Source organism: Oncorhynchus kisutch, unplaced genomic scaffold, assembly GCF_002021735.2.
Source record: "Oncorhynchus kisutch isolate 150728-3 unplaced genomic scaffold, Okis_V2 Okis03b-Okis08b_hom, whole genome shotgun sequence".
Lineage (NCBI taxonomy): Eukaryota > Metazoa > Chordata > Actinopteri > Salmoniformes > Salmonidae > Oncorhynchus > Oncorhynchus kisutch.
In genome coordinates, this window is record NW_022261980.1 from 10,875,682 (window position 1) to 10,891,746 (window position 16,065).

The 16,065-nt window shown below is 42.3% G+C and overlaps 1 long non-coding RNA gene across 1 annotated transcript; it reads right to left on the reverse strand.

Annotated features, from left to right (window-relative positions):
* Positions 1-211: 211 nt before the first annotated feature.
* On the reverse strand, positions 212-6,198 carry LOC109883692 (uncharacterized). The gene is made up of 2 exons (XR_002254218.2): positions 5,819-6,198; positions 212-779 (listed from the first exon to the last, which is right to left on the reverse strand). It is a non-coding gene; the product is annotated as an uncharacterized LOC109883692 (long non-coding RNA).
* Positions 6,199-16,065: the final 9,867 nt, after the last annotated feature.

The following is a 16,065-nucleotide window of genomic DNA, read 5'->3' on the forward strand; positions in this document are numbered from 1 at the left end:
TGAGGCAGATCTCATAAATGATTCAGTGTAGGGCTAGTCTATAGGTCTACTTTTACAATTTGTTGAGGCACTCTTCAAGTGCTGTCAAATGGAACGACTGCTGCTCTTGTTTCTCTATTGTGTGTGAGGGGTGGTCATGGGCAGGTAGTGTCCCTGTTCATCTCGTTAGCCATTTGAGGGCTCACTAATACAATAAAATGAGAAGTCCAAATGTAAACTACATTGTTTTAATAGTTTCCCCAGCTACCATTTAAACAATCGCAGAAAACTTAAATTGAATTAAAACATAAATTAGTTGAAATCAAATAATTTAAAAACATTGTTACTTTGGCAAAAAACCTAGGCCATCATGTGGGTTACATCTTTTGTCCAATGGAAAATAATTGAAAAAGGCAGATAACCTATGTAGCAAATTAAGCTTAAGTATCATTTGAGGGCTCACTAATGCAATTAAGTGAGCAGAAAGTCACCAAAATTGTCTTTCACAGATGCCATTTCAAACAATCACACGTAATAAATTAACACAAGTTAATTGAATTATTCTTTTTTAAATACATTGTTACTTTGGCATAAACATATGTTGCTTATTTGAGAGGGTTACTCCATCTTTTGGCCCGAGATGGAAAATATTAACTGCAGAAGCGGCAGATGGTAGCAGATGGTAGCATTTGTCAGCGTGGTTAATCGAAAGGTTCCCTCGTTTCTTCAAGGGGAATTGAGAGAAGAATTGTGCTGGGGGCTAGTCATCTCAGACATTGATCTTCTCCTCGGGAACAAATCTGCAGGGAAGAAGTGCAGAACGGTTAGCCTTCAATTCATACTAGTCAATAATACAAGATCAACATTATGTAGTCGGCAAGTCATTAAAACAAGTTTCCCATTAAAGAGTTTGTGTTAGTGACAACTAGTCATTCAGGGCAGGTGGGGCAGCGGAGCCTCACCTGTCTTAAGAAAAATAAACGACAGGGAGCGCCAGAAAGTTCATGCCCCCCTCGGGTGCTGCCATAGTTACATTAGACATTCCAATCCAAGAAGCCTCAAGGGCATCGACCATAAACATTACACAAGTTGGAAAATGCAATTTCAACAATGAGTGGTTTGGAAGGAGTCAGAGGCGGAGTTGCAAAACAATCCCTAAAAAAAGGTTGACCTCCACTGCCAGCTAGTTGGTGGAGGGTGTGGGGTCCAAGTCTGGGTTTAAGGCTCTTATCCAAGCTTAAGGATAAACATTCACAGTAACAACATTTGGGGGGGGGGGGAAAGAGTGCAGACTGGGTAAATGGATGAGCATTCAAAATCTAACTCCGAGTTCCAAGTCTAGAGTGATGACGATTCAACCTCGTTTCAAACCCCCAAGTTCCCAGTGATCTAGAAAGCACCATAAATCCAGAGAATGCCAGACTGACAAAGTCACATGACAATTTGCCCACTGTGCCATCTTCCTGTCCAAAAACGTATTGTATGCTGCATAAATGATGTAATATTGATGTAATATGCCAGGGTCAGTAAGCCGTTAGTAGGCCATGTGACTACCCTAACAATTTGGTCCCTCCCCTCCTCCCATATTACCCTATTTTATGGAACTGTCAGATTTTAAGAACTTTCATTGTCTGTTTTTACGCCCCCTTTATCCTATGGTTCTGACTTGGTGTACAGGAAACTTTAAAAATGTTTAGGAATGGCGCCAAATGAGGTTAACTTTTGCATACTTGCAGGGGGTTTAATTATTTAACCTTTCTGCACTGCAGGATGGATTGTAGCCTACGGATTTCTGCGGTTTAGGGCTGGATTCAATCGATCGTTGAAATCGCGGAATAACGGCGTTGACTGGAATTAAATTGTATTTGTGTCAAACCGTCATCCCACCCCTTATGGGATTAATTGACAAACAATAATTCACTATGGCAAATAAATTCATTATTCCGGCATTCACTGCATTGCGCAGCACAGTGAAAAATAACAAATCAATACATAGTACATAAGATTAAGCAAACAATAATTACAACCCTGGAGCAGTAAACACAGAAAAACAACATGAGTTACTAGATTGCAGTCTGGCACAAAGTACTCATAACAGACAAGCCTATACACACAAGCTAAATATTAGTACAATTTAATTACAGGTAGCCCTTTTATTCCAGGCTTTATTTAAATATTCCTCAAACGGAAATACAAGGGACAAAACACAAATTCCTCCACTCAGCCACATAGTGCATATCTGGTGTGGTTTCTGGAATAAGAGAACCTTCATATCATGGTAGAAAAGGGCAATCGAGAATTAAACTAATTTGATCCGGCATTTCTTCAAGGTCACAATAGTTAAATCGTCTTTCCTCTTCACCACAATACCGAAGTGTTTCACTACGCAGAGGCAATATCCCTGATCGGGGCACATGCGATCTTACTTTTAGAAAGGTCAGACATAATATCTTACGAATTCACCCTTAACTCAAACAGGCTCATGATTAATCTCTTCCACCCATCGTCTTCATATTGCATCAGTTGTTTAATAATATCCATGTCTCCCTTAAATTAGATTCGTGCAGATGTTCAGTCAGACATTTCAGTTGCCCAGGCGCCCCCTATGGATAGATGCCACTGAAACTGCTAACTATTCTGGCAAAGCCAACAGTCTATTCCAAAGTGTCACCATAGACGTCATCCATCTCACCTGGTTCCCAGCCCATGTCCCGAGTTATTCCAAGTATAGGTGCAAACGTGGACCTAAAAAGTAACGTACTGCTCGGTTATGAACACGTTCGTTTTTAAAATACCTCTTGGCACCCAAAACTCCTGCTGAATAGTCCAGAACACACGCATGTCTGATACAGTTTGTAATACTTAGCATAACCAATATCTTTGAGTGTTTCCTATAACTCCCAAGGAGCTCTACTTGCCGAGTCGGCCAGGGCAGATGTTGCGTATAGAAAGGTCATGTTTATCAATAAAAACATTTTTTATAAATGCTATTAAACTCAAGAATGTCTTCACCAAAACAAATCTGAAACACTTTAGTAGCTGGTTATCTGTGTGTTTATTTCATCACGAGTCGATATTTTACACACCAATTGACTACACAACATGTTCTGCGGTTCTTGTTCAGTTCGCCATCAAAATAAAAAAGGCAGTCTTAACAAGCCATTTTTTTAATTCATACACTATTCTCTTGTATTCCCAGTGTTACACTAACAATAGGTACTCAGCCTTGCGCATTACTGACCCTAGATCCATTAACTCATCATTCAAATAAGGCTTTTTAGGCTTGATAAATTCAAACCTCCAATTTCAGAATATTTTACGTCGTCATTTTTCATACCACACATCCAAATCAAATGTTTCTAGGCATCGTCACAGTTGAAAAGGCAATGAGCGGAGACTGCGTTCACGGTAAACCCTGGATGTCGGATCAATCGGAAATTACCTTTACATTTTAAGGCCGATCTTCCGCGATACAAATTCAATCTAGCCCTAAACAGGTGTATATTTTAATAGGCTTTATACCGTGTAGACCTACACCTTTCTAAACACAAACATTGAAAATGTGCCTGATCCTCAGTGGAACAGGTACAGCTAATAGGTTTCAGAACATATGCCGTTATTTGAAGCCTGTTCCAATGACATACTGGTTATTACTTTAAGCGTTTCTGCATATCCAAACTGTAGGACAATTTGGAGAATCTATTGAAAACATAATCAAGCGGGGGAAAAAAAGTCGTGGCTTTTCTAAAGAGGAACATCGGACTCGCCTAGAGGTTAAGTTGGTGAGTAAAACCCGTAATTTTAGATGTGATAAAATGTGATGGCCCGCATTCATAAAGTAGTTGCTTAACGTTCACTTCATTTCGTATAGTCGCTGCGTACACAGACGTTTCTGCTTTAGCCTTCAGTGTGTGGGTTTCATCATTTTCATTCAAACCAGCATAGGGAACAGGTGAGCAGCAGGTGCTTCTAATCAGGGTTGCCCCTCATCTGCCAATTAAAAAGGATGTGGCTTCTGGTCTACCTGTAGACCTGGCCTCGTGGTTTATTAATATATATCATTTCTTTAAAAACGTGGGTTTAGCTAAGAAAATAACTTTCAAGCATGTTCCAGCAAAGCTGGGTCAGTATAGCATCCACAACCTAAGGTCTCTACATTTCTAGCAGAAAATAAATTGGGGCTTCCTGTTATTTTGGCATTAATAGTGTCAGTTTGCAAACGTAACAAAAATACTGATTTAAAGCCCATACGAACAAGGTTTGTTTTCTTAAGGCAGCTCCAAAATACATGCCTTTCAGCCTCTCAGTGCCTTGTGGTGGTGCGGCAAGCAAGCAGCAAATAGGAACATTGTGCCATGACTGGCTCAGTGTTCTGTCACTCATGGGGACAGTACATAGTCCAGATTAAATCCTTAGTAAGGATTGACACATTTCAGCTGTTTGGGTCCTGTCATATATTATTAAGTGGCCTTCAAAAAAAAAAAAAAAGGCTCAATGTCAAATTATATGTACAGCAGCTTTGGACTGAACAGGTCAACATTTTAACTAGCGGGCATCATTAAATCAAACCAATGCATTTTAACTAGCGGGCATCATTAAATCAAACCAATGCATTTTAACTAGCGGGCATCATTAAATCAAACCAATGCATTTTAACTAGCGGGCATCATTAAAGCAAACCAATGCATTTTAACTAGCGGGCATCATTAAATCAAACCAATGCATTTTAACTAGCGGGCATCATTAAAGCAAACCAATGCATTTTAACTAGCGGGCATCATTAAATCAAACCAATGCATTTTAACTAGCGGGCATCATTAAATCAAACCAATGCATTTTAACTAGCGGGCATCATTAAAGCAAACCAATGCATTTTAACTAGCGGGCATCATTAAATCAAACCAATGCATTTTAACTAGCGGGCATCATTAAAGCAAACCAATGCATTTTAACTAGCGGGCATCATTAAATCAAACCAATGCATTTTAACTAGCGGGCATCATTAAATCAAACCAATGCATTTTAACTAGCGGGCATCATTAAAGCAAACCAATGCATTTTAACTAGCGGGCATCATTAAATCAAACCAATGCATTTTAACTAGCGGGCATCATTAAATCAAACCAATGCATTTTAATCCTTGTCATATGAAGATAAGTAAAATGTAACATATTGGTGCTCATCGGCTATAAAGATCACACAAGTTGGAAATAACAAAATTCAACAATGTCGTTTGGAAGGAATCAGTGGCTAACTGCAAGCACTGCAAAGCAACCACTAGCCTGCTATTCAATGGAGTGGTGTGTTTACCATAAAGCTAGAGAATGCCAGACTAACAAAATGCCCACAAAGGACCACCACGGAATCTTCCTGTTTACGTGATCAGATCACAAGGTGAGTCAAAAAACATTGTATGGTGCTGCATCAATCATGTAATATGCCAGGGAGAAATGTATACTGTAGATAAAGTAATACTACGTGTATGTTGTGTATCAAGCTGATCGTAGCACATATGCTTCAACCTAATCATTTGGTCTATTTTCACCTCCTGTTCTGACTTGGTGGTGCACATGTAGCCTACAACCCGTTCGAGAAATGGCACCTATTGTAAGAGGCTTCATTCGATCCATTGTGCTGGAAAGAACTCTACTGGGATAACTATATGTAGGCCCTAACAGTTTGTGGGAACGCTTGTCGTGGTTAGTGCAATTAATGTATTGTGGCTTTGCTGGTATGCATAAGAAAATATGGAGTTCGCACCACCAAGATTTACATACTAAAGTCGCCACTGAGCTCAGTGAAGACTGATTGGTCAGAAAAAGGCTAGGGCTTGCCTTACCTGCGTCCGCCAACTTCCGACACCTGGTAGAAGGCAGGCATCGACTCCGCTGACATTCCTTCCCATTCATAAATCCCGGGAATCGGTGCGTCTGTCTCGAAGTGGAAATTCCATCGACGCTGGTCTCGTTCAGATATTTCCTTCAGCTTCGCCTTCAACTCGCGGTTCAGAGCATTATGGTCGACGGGTCCAAATAAGTTCCGACAAACGCTTGAATGGCGACGTGGAAGAGTTGCTCTCTCTGCCACCGCGCTCTCCAAACCAGTTGGCGTCGGAACGTTCGTCATGACGTCCTGCAATATGTCAAGATTGAAGAAATAGAAAATGGATGTTACCTCTAACTTCCGATGCGATCACTGACATTTTGTGAGCCGTAGGCTATTTAAAGGCCGGAGGATGCCGACTATATTATTGTCCGGTCTTGATTATTGGTTGTCCATTTGAGTGAAAACACGCCCCTTTCACCTTTTAAATGGCGCGATTGTAGTCTAATTAGGAGATTTTGCCGTTTGATCAGTTCATTGGGCAATTTCAGGTTAATATTACTCAGAGAGAATATATGAAGGTTTGCAAAGCAATTCCACTTTCTTTACTTGGACTTATTATGAACACTTTGTTATTTGAGGTTGTTCTCTGTTTTCCAAGTCTGCAAATAATGACTTGAATCTTTTGGATTAAAAAAAATGCAACAATAAGTGGATACGATTGTCAGTTAATGAAGTCATTTTTGGTGATTATAATTCAATATATTGCTATGGAAGTGACCAACCCTAATGCTATAGTCAAAAGCGACTATCTTTTACCTTAATTGTCCGGTTATCCCAAAAGTTAAAGAAACTCATTTTAAAATATGTTCTTCCATTTATCCCGTTAATGATTTCTTGCCCAAAAGATTCAATTTTGACAAAATGCCTTGTGTTTTATGTTCCTCTGCATTAGAATCTAATTTTTTTCGTGCCCCCATCCTAGTGAACTATGGATTGAAATTCATGAATGGTCGTGTATAAAATCTCCAGAATATCCTATGTTTACCTTTCATGATGTTAAATGGGGGGGGGGGGGGGGGGGGGGGGGGGGGGGGGCTGTCACAAAGTGCTGTACTAAATTCAGAAGGCACTCGCACATCTGAGCAATCTTATTTGCTGGTGCATGGCAACAGTTGAACAAGATGAAGGGAAAAGGAAACCGCACACTGCTCTTGATAGTATCACTGATATTTAATAAGCTTACGTATCGGCCTCACGGCCTACGTCAGAGCTTTTGTGACTTTTTAACCCTAACCCTAATTTTTAAAAATTCACAAAAGCTCTGACGAAGGCCGTGAGGCTGATACGTAAGCTTATTAAATATCAGTGATACTATCAAGAGCAGTGTGCGGTGGTCAGTACATGGCCAAGATGTTCAAACGTTCATAGATGACCAGCAGGGTCAGATAATAATAATCACAGTGGTTGTAGAGGGTGCAACAGGTCAGCACCTCAGGAATAAATGTCAGTTGGCTTTTCATAGCCGATCATTAAGAGTTAGAGACAGCAGGTGCGGAGAGAGAGAGAAAAACAAGTCTAATTGGGTGGCTTGGTGTGGGGTATTTGGAATGGCACCAAATGAGGTTCACTTTTGCATCCTTGCAGGAAGTTTAATGACAGACTTTCTGCACTGCAGGAGTGATTGTAGCCTACGTATTTCTGCTGTTTGGGGCAGGATTCAATCTGTATCGTCGAAATCGCGGAAGATCCGCGTTAGAGCTGGATTGAAATGTAACAGGAATGAGTTGAGACGGCATTAACTGTAAACGCTGTCTATATCGGTTCAATCGGAAATTGCATTTACATTTCATTGCAGATTATCTGCGATATTCCCGCGAGGGATTGATTCCAGCCTTTAATAAATGCGGCTATTTTAAAAGGTTTTAAACCGTGTTGGCCTTTACCTTTTAACAAAACAACTTTGCTTCGAAAATGTGTCATATCCTCAGTGGAACAGATAAACAGCCAATAGGTTTCAGAACATTATCAGGTTATTTTAAGCATGTTCAAATGATAGACGAGGATGTGCTTATCAATATACGGGTTATTACCAGTATTTATTGCACTCTGTTTATTAATTACTTCAGACGTTTCAGTCTATCCAAGCTGAAGGACAATTTGGAGAAATAAATATCTATTGAAATATCTATTGAACACTTGGAATGATTAAAGCTGAAACTTGTGTGGCCTATCAAAAGGGGACCGTCAGGCTCTCACATAAGTTTGGTTGGTGCGTGAAAACCCGTAAAATCAGATAAGTAAAAATGTGTAATGGGTCCGCATTCAAAAACATGTCGCTTAAAGCTTACTTAATTGTTATTATTATTTTCACTGCCTCAGTGTTCACATACACAGACTGCTTTGCAGCCTTCTTCAGTGTGTAGGTAGAAACCTTTTCCATTCAAAACAGCATTTATAGGGAACACAGGTGAGCAACTGATGAGCAGCAGGTGCTTCTAAACAGGGTTGCCACTCTGCCAATCAAAAGGGATATTACTCACCGTTTTTGCACGATTGCTATCGCATTCACTATTGACTTAGGTATGTACATGACATTATACATTACCATATAGTCACGCTTACTCCTTATTCTCACAATAAAACTATTAGTTTATACGTTATTCTCCCACTAGAACCAGACCAAATCTGACTAACGTCAGTGGTTTATTTATTTTTTTGTCCATTTGATAGGGACCGTTAGGTCAATTTAAAAGTTGACACATTCATCTATTACCGTCAGATGTAGGTTAAGATACAATGTATTGCACTTCTAAACTTGTTTATTTACGACAGACGTGTTTGCTTTTGAAAAGGTAAGTCAAATAGTGTGCACATGCCATTAACGGTTGGCCATCTTCGTAGCCTGTTATTGAAAAGTAAAAGCATTTGGTGTTAACACAGAATTTGAAAAGAAACGACAATCATTTGTGTAAAAGTCTTGTTGTTACATTGTATGGTTATTACTATACAGATGTATTGGGTGTTAAGCCACAAATCAGAGATCTTCCCCAATACCGTCATTCAGAAAACCCCCACATCGGTCTCATTTCGGGAAATATGCTTATGCTGTTGAATGGATTAGTTCATTTACATATCAAATCGGTCTCAAACCGGAAATATGCTTATGCTGTTGAATGGATTAGTTCATTTACATATCAAATCGGTCTCAAACCGGAAATATGCTTATGCTGATGAATGGAGTATTCATTTACATATCGACAGTGCCAGGGGGTGTCCCTGCGCATTGCTGTTGAGAGCTCACTAATGCAATAATAAAATGAGCAGAAAGTCCAAATGTATGCTACATTTGTTTGTCTTTTCCCCAGCTACCATTTAAACAATCTCAGAAAAACCTGTTTAATTCAACTAAGCTAGCTCAAATCAAATATTTTATTGTATTAGCCTTCAATTCACATCACAGTCAATAATACAAGAACATCGACGTTACACAGTTTGCAAGTCATTAAAACAAGCTGCTCCTTAAGGAGTTAGTGTCAGTGGCCACTAGTCATTCAGGGTAGGTGGGGCAGTTGAGTCACATGTTTTGTTAAAAAACGAAGAATACAGGGAGAGCTGGAACGTTCCTGCCCCGTCGCCATAGTTACATTACATTCCCATCCAAGAAGGCTCAACATCATTGGCCACAGATAAAATGATGCCAAATCTACTGTAGCTTTGATTTGACTGATCATGTCAACATACTTTCAGAATCACATATACATATATATATATATTAATTTAACTAGGCAAGTCAGTTAAGAACTAAATTCTTATTTACAATGACAGCCTACTGGGGAACAGTGGGTTAACTGCCCAGTTCAGGGGCAGAACACTTGGATTTTTTACCTTGTCAGCTCGGGGATTCGATCCAGGAAACTTTCTGATACTCAAATATATTTATAAAGCTCTATTTACATCAGCCGATGTCACAAAGTGCTATACTGAAACCCCAAACAGCAAGCAATGCAGATGTAGAAGCACGGTGGCTAGGAAAAACTCATTAGAAAGGCAGGAACCTAGAGGAACCAGGCTCTGAGGGGTGGTCAGTCCTCTTCTGGCTGTGCCGGGTGGAGATTATTAAAGTACATGGCCAAGATGTTCAAATGTTCATAGATGACCAGCAGGGTCAAAAAATAATAGTTGTAGAGGGTGCAACAGGTCAGCACCTCAGGAGTAAATGTCAGTTGGCTTTTCATAGCTGATCATTCAGAGTTAGAGACGACAGGTGCGGTAGAGAGAGAGTTGAAAACAGCAGGCCCGGGACAATGTAGCACGTCCGGTGAACAGGTCAGGGTTCCATATCCGCAGGCAGAACAGGTGAAACTGGAGCAACAGCCCGACCAGGTGGACAGCAAGGAGTCATCAGGCCAGGTAGTCCTGAGGCATGGTCCTAGGGCTCAGGTCCTCTGAGAGAAGATAAATAATTAGAGGGAGCATACTTCAATTCACACAGGACACTGGATAAGATAGGAGAAATACTCCAGATATAACAGACTGACCCTAGCCCCACGACACAAACCATTGCAGCATGATTACTGCAGGCTGAGACAGGAGGGATTAGGAGACACTGTGGCCCCGTCCGACTATACCCCCAGACAAGGCCATCTGCCTTTTCTCAGGGTAGTAAGTTGGTGGTTGAAGACATTCCTGTAGTGGTGTGGGGCCAACAATGCAGGATATAATCCCACCCACTTTGCCAAAGCACAGCCCCCACACCACTAGAGGAATGTCTTCAACCACCAACTTACTACCCTGAGATAAGGCCGAGTATAGCCCACAAAGATTTCCCCCACGGCATGAACCCGAGGGGGTGCCAACCCAGACAGGAAGATCACGTCAGTAACTCAACCCACTCAAGTGACACACCCCTCCTAGGGATGGCATGGTAGAGCACCAGTAAGCCACTGACTCAGTCCCCGTAATAGGGTTAGAGGCAGAGAATCCCAGTGGAGAGAGGGGAACCGGCCAGACAGAGACAGCAAGGGTGGATGGTTGCTCCAGTGCCTTTCTGTTCACCTTCACACTCCTGGGCCAGACTACACTCAGTCATAAGACCAACTGAAGAGATGAGTCTTCAATAAAGACTTAAAGTTGAGACCGAGTCTGCGCCTCTCAAATGGATAGTCAGACCGTTCCATAAAAATGGAGCTCTATAGGAGAAAGCCCTGCCTCCAGCTGTTTGCTTAGAAATTCTAGGGACAACAAGGAGGCCTGCATCTTGTGACCATAGTGTACGTGTAGGTATGTACGGCAAGACCAAATTGGAAAGATAAGCGCAAGCCCATGTAATGCTTTGTATGTTAGTTAGCCCTAAAACCTTGAAATCAGCCCTAGCCTTAACAGGTAGCCAGTGTAGAGAGACTAGCACTGGAGTAATATGATCGCATTAATTGGTTCTAGTCAAGATTCTAGAAGCCGTGTTAAGCACTAACTGAAGTTATTTAGTGCTTTTTTCAGGTAGCTGGAAAGTAGAGCATTGCAGTAGTCTAATTCACGACTTCCACCGATGTTGGTCCCACAACATGTAATGAATGGGATTGGAACCAGGTGTGATACAAGACAAGACAAAACCAAAGGAAAATGAAAAGAGGATCAGCGATGGCTAGCAGGTCAGCGACTTCGACTGCAGAACGCCGCAGGAACAAGGAGAGGCCTTGTAACCCTCTGTTCTCCCTCATTGTCCTTGTCGGTGATTATTTGTTTGTAAGTATTGTGCAAGTTATGTTCTGGTGTGCGACGGGTTTTGTACCCACGTGTATTATTTTGGTTTTCAGAGTTTTTGAGCACTTATTAAACTGCTCCGTTTTATACCAAGTTCGATCTCCTGCGCCTGACTTCCCTGCCACCAGCACGCACCCTTACACTAATCTAGAAGTGACAAGAGCATGGTTAAAACAGTAATCAGGGTCCAGAGAAACAGTAATCCGGGCCCAGAGAAACAGTAATGAGGGCCCAGAGAAACAGTAATCAGGGTCCAGAGAAACAGTAATCAGGGCCCAGAGAAACAGTAATCCGGGCCCAGAGAAACAGTAATCAGGGTCCAGAGAAACAGTAATGAGGGCCCAGAGAAACAGTAATCAGGGTCCAGAGAAACAGTAATGAGGGCCCAGAGAAACAGTAGTCAGGGCCCAGAGAAACAGTAATCAGGGTCCAGAGAAACAGTAATCAGGGCCCAGAGTAACAGTAATCAGGGTCCAGAGAAACAGTAATCAGGGCCCAGAGAAACAGTAATCAGGGCCCAGAGAAACAGTAGTCAGGGCCCAGAGAAACAGTAATCAGGGTCCAGAGAAACAGTAATCAGGGTCCAGAGAAACAGTAATCAGGGCCCAGAGAAACAGTAATCAGGGCCCAGAGAAACAGTAATCAGGGCCCAGAGTAACAGTAATCAGGGTCCAGAGAAACAGTAATCAGGGCCCAGAGAAACAGTAATCAGGGTCCAGAGAAACAGTAATCAGGATCCAGAGAAACAGTAATCTGGGCCCAGAGAAACAGTAATCAGGGTCCAGAGAAACAGTAATCAGGGCCCAGAGAAACAGTAATCAGGATCCAGAGAAACAGTAATCAGGGTCCAGAGAAACAGTAATCAGGGCCCAGAGAAACAGTAATCAGGGTCCAGAGAAACAGTAATCAGGGCCCAGAGAAACAGTAATCAGGGTCCAGAGAAACAGTAATCAGGGTCCAGAGAAACAGTAATCAGGGTCCAGAGAAACAGTAATCAGGGTCCAGAGAAACAGTAATCAGGGTCCAGAGAAACAGTAATCAGGGCCCAGAGTAACGCTGAGGTCCTACAGTTTTATTTGAGACGACTGTACAACCATCAAGATTAATTGTCAAATCCAACAGAAGATCTTTGTTTCCTGGGACATAGAACTAGCATCTCTGTTTTGTCCGAGTTTAAAAGTAAAACATTTGCCTCCATCCACTTCCTAATGTCTGAAACACAGGCTTCCAGGGAGGGCAATTTTGTCATTGAAATGTACATATGTATCGTCCGCATAGCTGTGAAAGTCAACATTATGTTTCCGAATGACATCACCAAGAGGCAAAACATATAGTGAAAACAATAGTGGTCCTAAAACGGAACCTTAAGGAACACTGAAATGTACAGTTGATTTGTCAGAGGACAAACCATCCACAGAGACAAACTGATATCTTTCTGATAGATAATATCTAAACCAGTGGCTAACTAAACTCAGCAAAAAAAAAAGAAATGTCCTCTCACTGTCAACTGCATTTATTTTCAGCAAACTTAACGTGTAAATATTTGTATGAAAATGACAAGATTCAAGAACTGAGACAAACTGAACAAGTTCCACAGACATGTGACTAACAGAAATTGAATAATGTGTCCCTGAACAAAGGGGGGGGGGGGGGGGTTTCAAAATCAAAAGTTACAGTCAGTATCTGGTGTGGCCACCAGCTGCATTAAGTATTGCAGTGCATCTCCTCGAGATCCGGGCTCGTCACTGGTCATGGCAGAACACGGACATTCTTGTCTTGCAGGAAACCACGCACAGAATGAGCAGTATGGCTGGTGGCATTGTCATGCTGGAGGGTCATGTCAGGATGAGCCTGCAGGAAGGGTACCGCATGAGGGAGGAGGATGTCTTCCCTGTAACACACAGAATGAGCAGTATGGCTGGTGACATTGTCATGCTGGAGGGTCATGTCAGGATGAGCCTGCAGGAAGGGTACCACATGAGGGAGGAGGATGTCTTCCCTGTAACGCACAGAATGAGCAGTATGGCTGGTGGCATTGTCATGCTGGAGGGTCATGTCAGGATGAGCCTGCAGGAAGGGTACCACATGAGGGAGGAGGATGTCTTCCCTGTAACGCACAGAATGAGCAGTATGGCTGGTGGCATTGTCATGCTGGAGGGTCATGTCAGGATGAGCCTGCAGGAAGGGTACCACATGAGGGAGGAGGATGTCTTCCCTGTAACGCACAGAATGAGCAGTATGGCTGGTGGCATTGTCATGCTGGAGGGTCATGTCAGGATGAGGCTACAGGAAGGGTACCACATGAAGGAGGAGAATGTCTTCCCTGTAACGCACAGAATGAGCAGTATGGCTGGTGGCATTGTCATGCTGGAGAGTCATGTCAGGATGAGGCTACAGGAAGGGTACCACATGAAGGAGGAGGATGTCTTCCCTGTAACGCACAGAATGAGCAGTATGGCTGGTGGCATTGTCATGCTGGAGGGTCATGTCAGGATGAGCCTGCAGGAAGGGTACCACATGAAGGAGGAGGATGTCTTCCCTGTAACGCACAGAATGAGCAGTATGGCTGGTGGCATTGTCATGCTGGAGGGTCATGTCAGGATGAGGCTACAGGAAGGGTACCACATGAGGGAGGAGGATGTCTTCCCTGTAACGCACAGCGCGTTGAGATTGCATGCAATGACAAGCTCAGTCCAATGATGCTGTGACACACCACCCCAGACCATGATGGACCCTCCACCCTGATCCCGCTCCAGAGTACAGGCCTCGGTGTAAAGCTCATTCCTTCGACGATAAACGTGAATCCGACCATCACGCCTGGTGAGACAAAACCGCGACTCATCAATGAAGAGCACTTTTTGCCAGTCCTGTCTAGTCCAGCAACAGTGGGTTTGTGCCCATAAGCAACAGTGGGTTTGTGCCCATAAGCAACAGTGGGTTTGTGCCCATAAGCGAAGTTGTGGCAGGTGATGTCTGACAAGCCCTCAGTCCAGCGTCTCTCAGCCTATTGCGAACAGTCTGAGCACTGATGGAGGGATTGTGCGTTCCTGTTTTAACTTGGGCAGTTGTTGTTGTCATCCTGTACCTGTCCCGCAGGTGTGATGTTCAGATGTACCAATCCTGTGCAGGTGATGTTACACGTGGTCTGCCACTGCGAGGACAATTAGCTGTCCGTCCTGTCTCCCTGTAGCGCTGTCTTAGGCATCTCACAGTATGGACATTGCAATTTATTGCCCTGGCCACATCTGCAGTCCTCATGCCTCCTTGCAGCATGCCTAAGGCTGCACGTTCTGCACGTTCACGCAGATGAGCATGGACCCTGGGCATCTTTCTTTTGGTGTTTTTCAGAGTCAGTAGAAAGGCCTCTTTAGTGTCCTACGTTTTCATAACTGTGACCTTAATTGCCTCCCGTCTGTAAGCTGTTAGTGTCTTAATGACCGTTCAGCAGGTGCATGTTTATTAATTGTTTACGGATCATTGAACAAACATGGGAAACAGTGTTTAAACCCTTAACAATGAAGATCTGTGAAGTTATTTGGATTCTTACCAATTATCTTTGAAAGACGGGGTCCTGAAAAAGGGACGTTTCTTTTTTTGTTGCAAAGCAATCCTTAACAATATGTTTGCTTCCCCTGCCTGCTAGTCAGTGGAGGGTGTGTGTGGTCCAAGTCTGGGTTTAAGGGTCTCTTTTCCAAGCTTATAAAGGATAAACATTCACATGCATCACTTGGGCCAGAAAAAATTCAATACATTCTGCCACGGTCAGGCCAATTGGGAACTCAGAAAAAAACAAGTGCTGACTGGGAAAATAGGTTTTAAACGTCTAGAGTGTAAAAAGTCTAGAGCGCTGACCTGAAGATCCCTGACTTAATGATTCAACCTAAAATCTATATTACTCCTAACCTCACTGACATTTTGTGAGCGGAGGTAGTCTATTTAAAGGCCCAAGGATGCCGACTATATATTGCCCGGTCTTGATTATTGGTTGTCCATTGGCGTGAAAACACGCCCCTTTTCACCTTTTAAATGGCGTGACTGTAGTCTAATTAGGAGTTTTTGCTGTTTGATCAGTTCATTGGTAAATTTCAGGTTAATATTACTCAGAGAGAATATATGAAGGTTTGCGAAGCAATTCCACGATTGGCAGTTAATAAAGTCATTTTTGGTGATTATAATTCAATATATTAATATGGAAGTGATCAACCCCCATGCTATGGTCAAAAGCGACTACCCTTAATTTACCTTAATGATTTCTTGCCCAAAAGATTCCATTTTGACAAAATGCCTTGTGTTTTATGTTCCTCTGCATTAGAATCTATAGAGCATTTATTTTTTTCGTGCCCCCATCCTAGTGAACTATGGATTGAAATTCATGAATGGTCGTGTATAAAATCTCCAGAATTTCCTATGTTTACCTTTCATGATGTTAAATGGCATTATGCTTATCCTTGTAATTCCGATCATAACTATTTTATTAACATTATTATTATCTTGGCCTAA